The sequence below is a fragment of the Vulpes vulpes genome, chromosome 1 (assembly GCF_048418805.1).
Source record: "Vulpes vulpes isolate BD-2025 chromosome 1, VulVul3, whole genome shotgun sequence".
NCBI classification, from domain to species: domain Eukaryota; kingdom Metazoa; phylum Chordata; class Mammalia; order Carnivora; family Canidae; genus Vulpes; species Vulpes vulpes.
Genome location: NC_132780.1, coordinates 178473304 through 178487504, shown reverse-complemented (window position 1 = coordinate 178487504; position 14201 = coordinate 178473304). Strand labels below are relative to the sequence as shown.

Genomic DNA, 14201 nt, shown 5'->3' with positions numbered 1-14201 from the left:
TTCTACTTCAAGGTCCCATGGGGTAGAATTTGGCAAGTTTTATAAAACTGATCTGGCCAAGGACAGAATGAATTGTATCTGTATATCATTCTCCCTTTGCTAGAGATGTTCAAGCAGACCTTGAATCATCAGTTGCTTATTGCCCAGATACAGTTGATCTTCATTATTCATAGATTCTATATTTGTGAGTTTGCCTACTTAATAAAAGTTATTTGTAACCCCAAAATCAATATTGTTGTGCTTCTGCAGTAATTCACAGACATAAGCAGAGAAGCAAAAATTTGAGTTGCTCAACATGCACATTCCCAGCTGGGGTCAAACAAACAAGCTGGGACACTGCCTTCTTGTTTCAGCTCTCATATTATATTTTTTTAAGATTTTATTCATTTATTTGACAGGGAGAGATACAGAGAGAGCATGCACATAAGTAGAGGGAGAGGGAGAAGCAGGCTCCTGGCTGAACAGGAAACCCAATGCAGGACTCAGTCCCAGGACCTCAGGATCATGACCTGAGCTAAAGGCAATCACTTAACTGCCTGAGTCACCCAGGTAAACCCTTGGATCTTGTATTATAAGCTAGACTACTTCTGCAGTCTAGTTAATGACATATGTTTTTGACATTTGTGTGCTTTTTCTTGGTGATTTCACTGTTTAAAATAGCCCCCAAATGTAGTGCTGAAGCACTGTCTGGTATTCCTAAGGACAATAATGTTCCTTACAGAGAAAATAGGTGCATTAGATAATTTTCATTCAGACATGAGTTATCCAGGAGTTTAATATTAATGAGTCAATAGTATATATTAAATAAGGTGTCTTTAAACAGAAACACATAAAACAAAGTTTATATTGGTCAGTTAATGAAATTACTGTGAATAGAGGCTCACAGGAACCTAACCCTTTATTTCACCTAGGAGCAATGGTTTAATAGTTACTAATTCAATGTTCATGATGACTGTATAGAACATAACTACCTCAAACAGTGAGAATTAACTTTAATATTAAAAATAATAATAATCTTAACTGACAATTACCTCACACTTACCAAGTAACAGGAACTACAGCAGGCACTCTTTAAGGAGATCTTCTTTAATTTCTATAATAATCCCATGAAATCAGCAGTTTATCCCTTTAACAAATGAGAAAATAGAGACTTAGACTTATTATGTCCCAGAATTCAAACTCTGACAGCCTGACTCCAAAACTTGTAATCTTAATCCCTGCACTGTATGGAGTCTCACTACTTTTCTCATCCTGAGCTAGTAAGATGCTGTGACTTTTGCCTGAATCACAAACAACTCATTCCTGAATCCTTCAGTGTTTACTATCTCATTTCCTCATCTCCTTTTGTAAAAAAAAAAAAAAAAAAAAAAAAAAAATCACATAATAATACTATGAGAGGTTATTTTTGCATTAGACATATATGAAAGCTAGGAGCCTATACACATTGCATTGCTTTCTAAGCCTCAGGAGTACAACACCCAACAGCCCTTCAATAGCTCTTTAGCGAGGAGACCAAGTGATGCTGCCAAATATCTCTCCTTGCAGACCAAAAGAAATAGCACTCATTGCTTACACCATAACATTATCTCCCTCTACTCCTAGTCCTGCTGCTGCAGCCAGAAGGAAAAAGAAAGGGACTGAAACATAGCATATAAACCCTGCTTCCAGGTCCCTAAATCACTGAGGGCAGGGCTTTCCCTATGTCCTATTATTTCATTGTTCTGGGAACCCTGAGTAAGGATAAATATGTAACCAGGACATTGAACAGGAAGGATTCATGAAATATAATTAGCTAGTATCTAAGCTAGTATCTATCTTTGCTTTCTATTAAATGTTTAAACTTTATTCAGTAAAGGAAAGTTCTTCTGTCCCTAGATGCAACCTTGGGCAGTGCCATACATTTTCAGTTGCAAAATGCCCCCAGAGATATTAGGTCACAAGAACAAGCTCAATTTGGCAATCAGAACATCTGATCCTATCTTTCCCTTCTTGTCCCTGCCTTATGCTTCCAAAACCTCATCTTACTCTACTGCCACAGCTATTGTAGGGGAAGGCAAGAAAAGGAAGGGAAAAAGAAAAGTTTTATTTGATAACATTACAAGACAGCTTCACATTCTCTGCATCTGTTGAGTGCTTAAAGCACTTATTTTTGAGGCACATTTGAGAGTTCCTTGGGGATTCTCAAGCATTGTAATCCTCTGTTGCTACTTCTCAGACTCAGGCAATGCATCTTCAATCTGACTGGTCACTGTTTCCTTCTACAGCTGCAAAGACTCCATCAGTGACCAAAAGCTTGTTCTGTTTGTGAGGATGCCATCACTCCTGAAATTAGCACTATTGAACAAGACTAAAGATGACCACCACAACAACTCTCTCTCATGCATGATTCACAACATGAGAAATTCCTGCAAATTCAGGGTATATAGGCTAATCCCAGTGTATCAGAAACAACTCAATCTTCCAGTGCCAAGGTAGCTGGGCAGCCCATCTATCATATTCCAGATTCCCCTTGCAAAAGACAGACATTTGTCCATGGTACATGTCTAACTGCAGGGAATACACTTTAAAATCTCCAAGTAGTCTTGTTGAGGGCCAGAAGCAAGAGACAGGTATCTTCTGACCCTCTCCCTTGATAATAGAAGGGTAAAAACTCACAACTCATCCAGCACCTTTCTCCAAGGAAGTTCTTTACAAAAAAATCCCTACAAACAACAACTTTCTCAATTCTTTTCAATACTCAAAGTGAGTCAAGGATTGAAAAGTCATAAAACCAGGTTATAAACACCTACTTTGAAATTCCAAACAGATGCTCTGTCTCACAACTCATTCTGGTGTCTGATATTCATATCATGGTACCTTAGTTAAGATTCCAATTGAACATTTTGTATACATATATATTTCTTTCTCAAGAAAAAGACTTCTAACCATTCAAGAATTTGGAAGGCATGATTCTACGTGGATGCCATGTTGTAAGCCATTTGCAGCTACACAGAGTAGTCTTTAAATTTTTAAATTTGTTTTGTCTTCTAAACTCACACAATTACAGTAATTGGAAATAAAGCAATAAACTTTCTATATAAGTATTTCCTAAAGAGATAATGAAAATTCTTCTCTCAAAAGTAAACCTGCAGGCTTAACAAGGGATGAAGTCCCTTATGTATTGGGTACATGGTCTGCAAAATAAACTAGCACAGCACTTTTATCCAAAATGACTATTAAATTTCGCCTAGGTAGGTATTGTTTTGACAACTTCTATTTCTCAGGGACCAAATCCATTTTTTTCTCTCCTTGTTTCAAGGTCAGTGGTTAGTTCTTTATCTTCATATGCTTATATTAAAAAATTCATTAAGGCTTAAAAAGGGCATAACTCCTCAAGCAACTCTTAACCTAGAGTCATTTCTCATTTTTTAATTTTTCTTCCACTTTTTTTTAATATGGAGTCAGAGTTAATAATTCTTCCTCTTAAATCTTCAGTTTTAATAGGGTCACAAAAAGCATTTGCCCTGACTCCTGCAGAATACAACTATTCTTCTTTCTATATTGAGGTGCTTAAGTCACCTCAGTCCTCTCCTTGTATCTAAAGCATATTATTCTCCAACCTAAAGGGTAAAGCCCCAGGAGTTATCAAAGAACTTCAGGGGGCATCTAGATACTAATGAGACTGGACAAGATTTCATGAGGCTTAGAGTGGCTGCATATTATGAAGACGTTTGGATAGTATTATTTAAATCCAGCTAAGTTATTAATTTGAATACATAAAATGTCTAGACACAAAGCCACAAAATATAATCCCAAAGATGAATTGAACTTGATCATGTCAACTGCCTCCCATTTAGTAGTTTGTGATTTGCTTTCCAGTACTCAGAGCAGTGGTCTCCAAAATAAGGTACGTGAGCCCAGGGGATAAACAAGTTGAACCATCAGGGTGTGGAAGTAAAATGTTACAACTTCTATTTTTAGGTACCTAAAATATAAGAAAGTCATTAAGGATTTCTAATATTTAAAATATTTACTGATTTCCAGTATTTTACAGTGGAGCCCTCAATCATCGATTTACCAAAGCACTTTACATCACACTTCAATTTACATGTTTCATGCAAAATGGATTTACAGGTTTTATGGAATACTTTTACTAGAGTAACTATCACAAGCTGGACAAATGGTACATAGGTCTCTCAAAGAAGCTGTGGATAATCAGAAAATCACAAGACAAACATTTCTCCCATTCCCAGTTTGAACTCTGAGTCATGCACAATAGGAGGTGAAAGCAAAAATGAGATAATCAGAACCATTACTGACATGCCTTAACTTACAAGACTAAGTACAAAATCTGTTTCTTCTAGGTAAATGGATGGTGTGAGAAAGAGAGAGGAAACAACTCCTTACCAGGAGAAATCTGGCTTTGGAGAAGGCATTTTGAAAACAAATGTTTAGAATATTTTCTTTTGTTATATGATTTTTTACTGGAAATGGCATGTATCATCTTTAAGAACTGCCATATTTAAACTCACAATTTCCTAAACTGGTTAAAAAAATCCAGGTGAACAGTTTCAGTGGCATGAACATATTGTGAACACATTGTGTAAAATATGAAAACAAAGCACTCAAATTCATATTGACAATCAATTGACAGCAGGGAAGGGATAAACATACCAGATGAATTAAAAGAAACTTTTGCATAATTGGTGGATAGTTTTGAAAAATAATTATCATAATTTGTAAGTGAAACCAACAATGTACTTCTTTCATTTGAATCCATGTATCTTTGTAAGTTATCATTTTCAACTGTGATACTGTTAAAACTGCATATTAAAGAAAGCTAATTTTGAAATGATAACTTCAAACAGCAGTATCAATGCTAAGCCAAGATTTTCAAATATAATTAAGTGTATTCATTAACATCACTCTCATTAAACATCATCATTACTATAAGACAGCCAAAAGGTATTATGAATCATCAATAACTAAAATAAAAACTATTCTAAATATTCATTTTATTTTCAGTTACCTTTTTTAAATTTTCATATTCGTACATTTTATAATGCATATGATATAGTACTAATTGTGTTACATGTAGATAATTTATGGAAAATAAATGTATTTAGAAGAAATGCTCAAATTATTTTGCTGATAGAGAAGATGTACAAGCAAAGCAGAAATCACAGGCTTGGGAGATAAAAGTTCAGGCTTCCAGATTTGTGATTAGTTCCTCTCATTCAAACTGCCTCCTTTCCTGTCAGTTTCCCCCCACTGTTCCCATGATCACCAGCACTATGTTTTGGGCAATCTGACTAGCTATCTCCTAAACATACCAAGCTCCGTCATACCTTTGTGTCTCAGCCTAGAATATTTTGTCCTCTCTTGTCCATTACAGAATTCCAACTTTTTCTTTAAGATCTAGACCAGGTGTCACCTCTCCTACAGAAATTTGCTCTACTCCCCTAAGCATATGTCAGCAAAGACATCTAGTTTGTGGGAAAAGACAATAAGGGTGTGTGTGATGGTTTTGACTCTCAGTTCTGTCACTTGAAATCTAGATATGAGGAAGTTACTAAAACTTCATTGATCTTCAATTTCCTCTTCTGTGAAATAGAGATCCTGCATAGCCTTATAGCAAGGGTTGCCAGACATTTACTGTAGTAGGCCAGAGAATAAATACTTTTGGCTTTGCAGACAAAAGAGTCCATCTTGTGACTACTCAATGCTGCCCTCATAGCACAAAAGTTGGTGTGGACAATACATAAACAAATTGGTATGGCTGTTTTCTAATAAAACATTACCGACAAAAATGTTAATGGACCAGATTTGGTTCATGGACTATAGTTTGTTAATCTCTGCTTATAGAACTGAGGTAGAGATAAAAGGTAACACAGAATGTAAGTGGATATTTAGTTTATTTTGTTCTGGGCCTGGGGAAACATCAATGTACAAAAACAGACATGATCCCTGCAGTCATGTAGTAGGGGGGAGATGGATATTAATCACACAAGTTATACAAATAAACCTACCCCACCCACAACTCCCACCAAACCTCACGTACTTAGACTTACGTTGATCACTATCATCAAAAGCTTCCTCAGTTGCCTTCTTTTATTTGTCATCATTCTATGAAGAAAATATAGACGGTGGTATGAGAGTGTAAAGCATGCTCTGTGAAAATGACACTACAGTCTCAGAAATGAGTTACCTATGTGAAGGAAGAGAAGAAAGAGAGAAGTTCCAGGGCTTTGCATGTGCAAAGGCCCTGAGGAGGAAAACAGCTCGGTCCATTTTGCAAAACAAGAGGAAGGCGGAGTTGAGGGCAGCGGGGAGAGTTCGCAGATCAAGCTGGACAGATTCTAGGGATCAAGGGACCTCATAGGACATGTGAAGCTTTGGGGATTTAATTCTAAGTCACAAAAAGAAGAGTTGAGTATTCTTCAATGATCACATTTGTATACCCAACACATAGAAGTTAGTGTGATTACTGTTATTATGTAACTATTAATGAGGCAGCAAAAATATTATGTGAACCATTAACAGCTAAAAACACCTTTGAAAGTAATCCCTCCTTCAAAGTCTCCCCCAAAACCCCTTTTGATTGTGCTCTCTCAACTATTTGATTCAGGCCACTAAGAAAGTTGCGTCAGTCCCAAGTGAAATGTATGGCCCAAGATGGAGCATAGGACACTTTCTCTACTTCTGAGGACACAGCATGGCAGCAGTCAGAAGGAGTGTGTGTCACTCAGTGACTCACAGCCTCTAGAGAACGAAGAGCCTGACCCTGGCCCCTGTGCCATGGGCAGCACTAGTAGTGGCATTCTGTACCACATGACTTCACAAGTAAGCAGTAAAGCTCAAGTGGGGCCCAGCACTAGGAACACAGAGTGCTGCATGTGAGCCCAGTGAGGCACCTTCCCTGTCCCCTCCAAACCAGGTATTTACAGAAACAATTGGCTAGGTCTGTGAAGTGGGGAACAAGGAATCTTGCAGAAGCAGGTAAAATGCAGCAAGCACATGAAAATGTGGTTAATTGTACCAGCTGTACTTCAGTTCTATTGGTGGGAAAAAAGTAAATATTGGGGTTAAGGCATAGGAGGAGATGAAGAAAGAAAAGTAAATGGAAAAGATGAGAAAGAAAGGGAAAGGGATTAACAAACATAAACAGGAGGAGCGCTTATGGTCCTGTCTGCATGAGTGTTACTAAGAGGGAAGAAGAGTAACAAAGGGGACAGGACAGTGGCATGGTATACCAAAAAAAGCAAAACCCCAAATGGGACTGAAACAGAAACTGAAAGGGGCAAATAAAGATGGGCAGACAGAGCCCAAGGGAGACAAAATAAGCTCAATATGTTTCTGAGGTGCTTTTTCAAGATAAATTTCTTTTGTCACTTCTTGCTGTTCATGAACATGAGTGAGTTGTTGCCTGTTATCACTGACCTTTATAATTCTGATTGTCTACCCAGCAATTAACTAGTATTCCCCAGACTCTTAACTCTGCACTAGAGGAGAGATAGCCACAACAGGTCCCTGGGTGGAGGAAGAGGGGAGAGAACCTGCCGAAGAGAAAATTACCATCCTGCTACAGAACAATGATGCCTCATAGGCTTCCTGCCTGTGGTTCTAAAAAGTAATAATCATACCATATATCTATTAAATTTAAAAAACTCTCTCATTTGCAACACAGCAACTGCTTTCATCTACTTACCATCCTACAAACTTCTGGCAGATTTGGGCAAAGTTACATACCAAACAGTACTCAGGCACAGAAGTGGAAGGTGAATGCCCTTGGCCTGGCCAAGCCACAGGCTCATTCTTGCCCACCTAATCTCCTCAGTAACAAGGTAGAAGGTCTGATGCCTTGCAGGACATCAGCCTGGAAACATTTGTTCTTCTGAACCCTCATTTCAGAAAGTCTTTGAATTCGGTTTCAGGCAATGAGATTAGCAGATGGTTTCTCCAACACAAAGCTAAGATCTTGGCAACCCTTTCAAACACTATTTTTAGGTTCTTCTCCACCAGCCCCTCCCCCCACACACACTCAAGAGCAAGAGAAATTTGAGGCAGAGAGTGTAGCCTAAACAAAAAAACTTCAATGAAGAAAACTTTCTCCTCTGACTCAATCATACTTAAAACATCCAATACTGAGCCCCCAGGCCATCATGCTCCTCATCCCTCAGAGAATGAAATAGCTCCACCTATGATGAGAACAATGTAGTTCCAGGTTCATGATATATAAATGTCCTAAGTGTGGAGTCATCACATAATTATCCAAATTATGAATTCAGATAAATTATCAATTTATCCTATCAATAACAAGAGAAACTTGCATTTTTATCTTTATGCACTATGCACATAGATGCATAGTGTCTTTTTATATTTCTTTAAGGGATAAAAAAGTAAGAAATTAAGGCTATGGTCAATATTTGTTCATACGAAGCAATGATGTTAATACAATTGCTCTGAAACTGGGATAGCTCTGGTATGAATTTCTTGGAACCTCAATAGAAAATGTGAATGGACTTAGGGCCCAAGTGAGAGGTATGTTGATGTAAGCTGATACCAGAGAATCAAACTAGGTCACAGGCCTCTTGACAGACAACAATTTAATGCAGCTCCAATTGGCATTCAGTCTGGGTAAGATGAGTGTCAAAATGTACCCCTGCACACACACACACCACCAAAAATGTCACTGGTTACTATCTATCATTCCTAAAAAGTATTTAAAATCTTGTTTTTTGTCTTCATTTCCATGGGAGTGGGAATGCAAATGAGCTCATGTAAATGAAAACTATATTTGGCAAAGCCTGGTTGAGCCAGGAAGCTTAATCACTAGCCCTCAATGCCAGATGCCAAAGCCAAACAGCAAACACTAGGTACCAGAGATACCATAAGACATTTTCCTGGCCCTCTTAACCTAGGCAAGGATGAAACTGATGTCTAAAGGTAGAGGTGAAAACTACAGTACAAAACATATAGAAGATTCTTAAAATACACAGCAAGGGAGGGGTGTGTATATGAAGGGAGTAGAGGTAAACATAGCTCTTCTTACATATCTGTTCACTTAAATATAGCATCGGGAGACTTCCCCCAGCTTCCTGAAGAAAAAAAAAAAAATGGCCAGATGGATCATTTGTTCCTTGGCCCTGTCATAAGTAGAAAGCAGATTACAGGAATGAGTGAGTCACAGATCTCCCTTCTGCATGGGAGTGCCACAGGACTTACATATTAGCTCATTTACTCCTCAGTAACAACTGCATGAGGTAAGCACTATCAATAGCCCAATTGTACAGAATGGGAAACACAGGCTTCAAGAAAGTAAGCGGCTTAGGGACGCCTGGGTGGTTCAATGGTTGAGTGTCTGCCTTTGGCTCAGGTCTTGATCCCAGGGTCCTGGGATTGAGTCCTGCATCAGGCTCCTCTCAGGGAGCCTGCTTCTTTCTCTGCTTATGTCTCTCCCTCTCTCTGTGTGTGTCTCTCATGAATAAATAAATAAAATCTTTAAAAAAAAAAAAAAAGAAAGAAGCGGCTTACCCAACTCATTCAGCTATTAAGTGGCAGGTAGCAGACCAGAATGCAGATGTTTCTGATTTCAGAACCATTGTTTCTTAACTTCTGTCTATACTGCAACACAGAAGCCATCCTGAAATGAGGGAACAGCAATTAAGATACATTAGTATCACTGAACTTTGATGAGTATGAGACCTAGAGTGTTCCTGGATTACAATAACACTGTTAAATTCTGTCATAACAGAGAATTACTTTTTATTTCTAAATGAGAAAACTCTCTTCTCTTCCTCTACTCACCTCATCACTTCTAACACCAAATGTATGGGTTTTCCACACCAACCAATTCTGACACTAACTTCCTAGAATTAGTACAGATCCCACAAGTTAAGAGCTCAGTCCCAGGAAATTGCCTCTCTTGCTACTTCAAATATCAGTTGCAAGTCCAGGTTGACACCTGTGCTTCTAATTGATCAGCTATAAATTGGAGTTTCCCACACCCCCTCCTCAGGTTTGAAAATTTGCCAGAACAACTCAGAGAACTCAGAAAGGCACTCTACTTGCTATTACCTGTTTATTATACTCAGGAAGAGCCAAATAGAAGAGATGCATAGAGCAGGGTCTTGGCGGGTGGGTGCAAAAAGATTCCGTGCCCTCTGGGTGCACCACCCTCCCAGCACCCCTGTATGTTCCCCAACCTGGAAGGTCTCTAAGCCCTTCAGTTAGGATATTTATGGAAGCTTCATTACATAGGCATGATTGATTAAATCACTGGCCATTTGTATTTACTCAAACTCCAGCCTCTCTCCCCTTCTCACAGGTAGAGTGGGGCTGAAATTTCCAACCTTTTATTTTTTTATATTATTTTATTTATTTTTTTTTGGTATATATTTTTATTGGACTTTGATTTGCCAACATACACTGTAACACCCAGTGCTCATTCCGTCAAGCGCCCCCCTAGGTGCCCGTCACCCAGTTACCCCATCCCCCTGCCCACCTCCCCTTCCACTACCTCATTGTTCGTTTCCCAGAGTTAGGAGTCTCTCTTGTTCTGTCTCCCTCTCTGATATTTCCCACTCATTTTCTCTCCTTTCCCCTATAATCCCTTTCACTATTTTTTATATTTCCCATATGAATGAAACCATATAATGATTGTCCTTTTCAGATTGATTTACTTCACTCAGCATAATACCCTCCAGTTCTATCCACGTTGAAGCAAATGGTGAGTATTTGTCATTTCTAATGGCTTAGTAATTTCCAACCTTTTAAAGATTTGGTTGGTTCCCCCTGGCATCCAGCCTCCATCCTGATGTTATCCAGAAGCCCTGCCTCCCCTCCCCCCAGCCACCAGTCATCTCATTAGCATACAAAAAGATACTTGTCACTTCAGAGATTCCAATGGTTTTAGAAACTATAGGCCAGGAAATGGGGACAGAGAGCAAATACATATTTTTTATTATGTCACAGTTTGTTTTGCAGAAAAATCCATGGTGCTGGTGTAGGTTAATATGTATTAAATTCTTTTTAAAAGTTAAGTCCTTGACCTAAAAAGAGCCTCATGTTAATACATAATGGGTTTAAGCTGAGAGTTGTGTTCATGTTTAAGATTCCCTTTGCAAAAAAACAAAAAACAAAACAAAAAAAAGATTCCCTTTGCAAGAAACTAAGCCTGAACACAGAAGTTGTTGTTACTAAAAGTCATATCGCTAACAGTTTTATGAGTCCTCTGAAAATGATCAAGTTGACTTAGAAGATAAAGATTTGCCAGAGAGATGTTCCTGGCAATGCACAATTCCTTGTCAAAATGAGATACAACAGGAAATATGAAAATGCAAAGTTCATGGATATATAATTTATTTAGAGGACAAGACCAACTTACGGGATAACAAAGTTAAAAGAATGTGTTTCCAGGCAGTGGCTCCCTGTTACATGCTATTACAGAGGGAATTGTTATAGTTACCAGACAAACCTCCTGGAAAAGAAAAGAGTCAGTATGCTCTCCCAGAATTATTGACATAACCTCAGCTTTAACAGTCCACATATATGGTTTCTATTCACAATTACAGACTCTCAGAGACACCCCTGTACTCCACATCTATGTCTCTGGAAGAAAAAAAAAAAAACTTTTATTAAATTGATTTGCCCTTTGTCACTGTCACAGATATGTTTTCCCTGTTTTGACAGGTAGTTGTAATTCTATTAGCAGACCATCGACTTCCCTGTGAAATCGATCTGTGTTGGGCTGGCTGGATCTTCTTAAACTAGCTGATTTATTGCTTCTGCATGTTTTTAGAAAAAAAAAGAGCACGTGCATGCTCACAAGTGAGCTAAAGAGTCAAGGAGCAGGAGAGGAAGAAGGGGAGAAAAAGAGACACTCCTCTGTCACCACAGAGTATAAAGTATCTAAACAATATTTGAAAACAAATCATTTTAAGCTTCACTGTTGGCTGTCTCTGTGATAGGTAAGCTGTGACCTTTTGTCAGCAGCCTAGCTGAGATGTGTGCTGATGTTGGTCATATAAATGACTATTAATTTCCCTTATTAATTTATCTTGCTGTCTCATGTACAAACTAGAAGAAATCACTCACTTTGAATGCCCTTGATGTTGATCTATCATGTTTACCTAATTTTGATCTTGTACATCACATCTCACAATAACCAGAAAACAAGTAGCTGCTTCCAGGTGCCCCTGTCTCTGCTTCAGGCTCTCCTGTTTATTGAAAGGAAAGCACTCAAGCCAGTTTGCAGGAGATCACAGTTTGCCAGAGGTCAGAGCCAGAAATCACCACTGCATTTTATTTAAAGAACCACATTAGAAAAAAAGGAAAGGAGGAGGGAGTGGGGGAGCGAGGAGGGGAATTGAGAGGAGAGGAGGGTTCCCTCCCAAGATTTATAACGGAATCCAGAAACACTAAATTAAAATAGTATGTGTAAAGACCAAGCAAGGTGAAAATAAACTGATATTCCTGGTACTAAAGAAAAAAATTATTGCACAGTTACATTCCATTTCAAACTGAAAATTATTCTGAATATTCTAGTGTTAACTTCATGAGCATAGAATATTAGCATCTCACGAGTACCATTTGTAATTTCATTCTTGAGCAATATAGTGAAGAGGCTAATTCTAAGCAGAATTATTACTAGAAAACACAGTTAAGCAGGAAAATTCCACTTTTGCACATTTTCTTCTCCATATATGTATCCTCTATATGTTTAGGGGCTTTCAACTGAGATACTCCATTCACTTACCTTCTAGGATAATACTGGAGCTTTCTCCATCTTCTTTATCCAAACCTTTTCAGATGTTAGGCCAGCAAAGCGATAAAGTAATGTTTATATAAATTATAAGCTAACAAAATTTAGTGTATTAACTCTCCCAGATTTTGCATTTTTACTGGAAATTATTATAAGCACAATACTTTAATCAAAAATTGAGACTAATGATGAGAACCCTCAGCACCACTTAAGATAGATCAGTGGATAGCAGGATACTTGTCAGTAGGTGTACCTTCAACAACCTTCAGATGACACTTTTATAATGTGCTGTTTCTAAAACATAAACAATAACTCTTCTGTCCTACAGAACCTTGCAGACGCTGGCAGTGCCATGTTGTGCTTTGATGTCAGCTTGGTTAAGCTGAGACACCCTGAAACTTCCAGACTGGGACACCTGGGTGGCTTAGCAGTTTAGAGCCTGCCTTCGGCCCAGGGCATGATCCTGGAGCCCCGGGATAGAGTCCCACATTGGGCTGCCTGCATGGAGCCTCCTTCTCTCTCTGCCTGTGTCTCTGCCTCTCTCTGTCTCTCTGTGTCTCCCATGAACAAATAAATAAAATCTTTAAAAAAAAAAAAAAAACGTCCAGATTAAAGGTGGCCAAAAGAGGAATTTGTGTAAGATTGGAAGACAGAAGTGAAGCAGCAAATTTTACTCTTGGAAAGTGGTTACAGTTAGACATGGGAGCACTTATCCTCACTCTCCTCTGCTCTGCGCCCAGCTTTCCTTGACAACAGATGGCTCTGCTAGCCAATAGTGGCCCCAAGCTCAGCTTTAGACCCTCAGAGGTAATAGCCACACAGAAGCAACAGATTCCCAAAGACTTTTCCATGGTCTCACTTTGGCAGCTTGATGATCCAGGCTTCTGAGATCTGGCAACACAAACTTCCCTGCAAGCTCTGACTTGCCCATCTTGGATAGTACTTCAGGCATACTGGCTAGTAACTCCTCAGATCCTCTAACTCTTCAGAACTGTATTTCCCTGGCTCCTCCCACATTTGTGTCAGGTCTAATCCCTATAAAAATCTCCTATTTCCATAATGCTCATACCACCCCTGCTTCCTGACTAATCCAGTCCCCTGCAAAGGATCTTTATAGAGGCCTATGCTGTACATGCAAGGCTGTGGACATATGCATGATTCACAGCCACAAGGTATTATCTGTTACCAAGTACCATAATCAAACTTAAACCTATATTATGTGTGAATCTCTAATTTGTGCTGTGTGAGATAAAATTTATAATTCGTCTTTTAAAATTGTTTATCTTTTTTAAAGCTGAGCCTGATTTTCAATATGTACTCTCGATGTATCAGCTAAATTAAGGAGATTACAGACTCAAGTTTCAAAAAAAATTATTAATGGAGTGATTATCAACAACCATCTTGAAACCCCAAGCTAAGTAGGTTGTATTATACCATTTATCCTCTTAAGTAGGGTCCT

At 38.5% G+C, this 14201-nt stretch overlaps 1 long non-coding RNA gene across 1 annotated transcript in view; it reads right to left on the bottom strand.

Annotated features, from left to right (window-relative positions):
* Nucleotides 1-1042: 1042 nt before the first annotated feature.
* The window catches only part of LOC140595477 (uncharacterized), a 56792-nt gene continuing 43633 nt past the window's right edge, over nt 1043-14201 (bottom strand). Inside the window, exons 2-3 of the long non-coding RNA XR_011997118.1 lie at nt 9514-9622; nt 1043-1126 (exon numbers count right to left, since the gene is read on the bottom strand). This is a non-coding gene — a long non-coding RNA (uncharacterized lncRNA). The remainder of the gene's footprint in view (nt 1127-9513; nt 9623-14201) is intronic.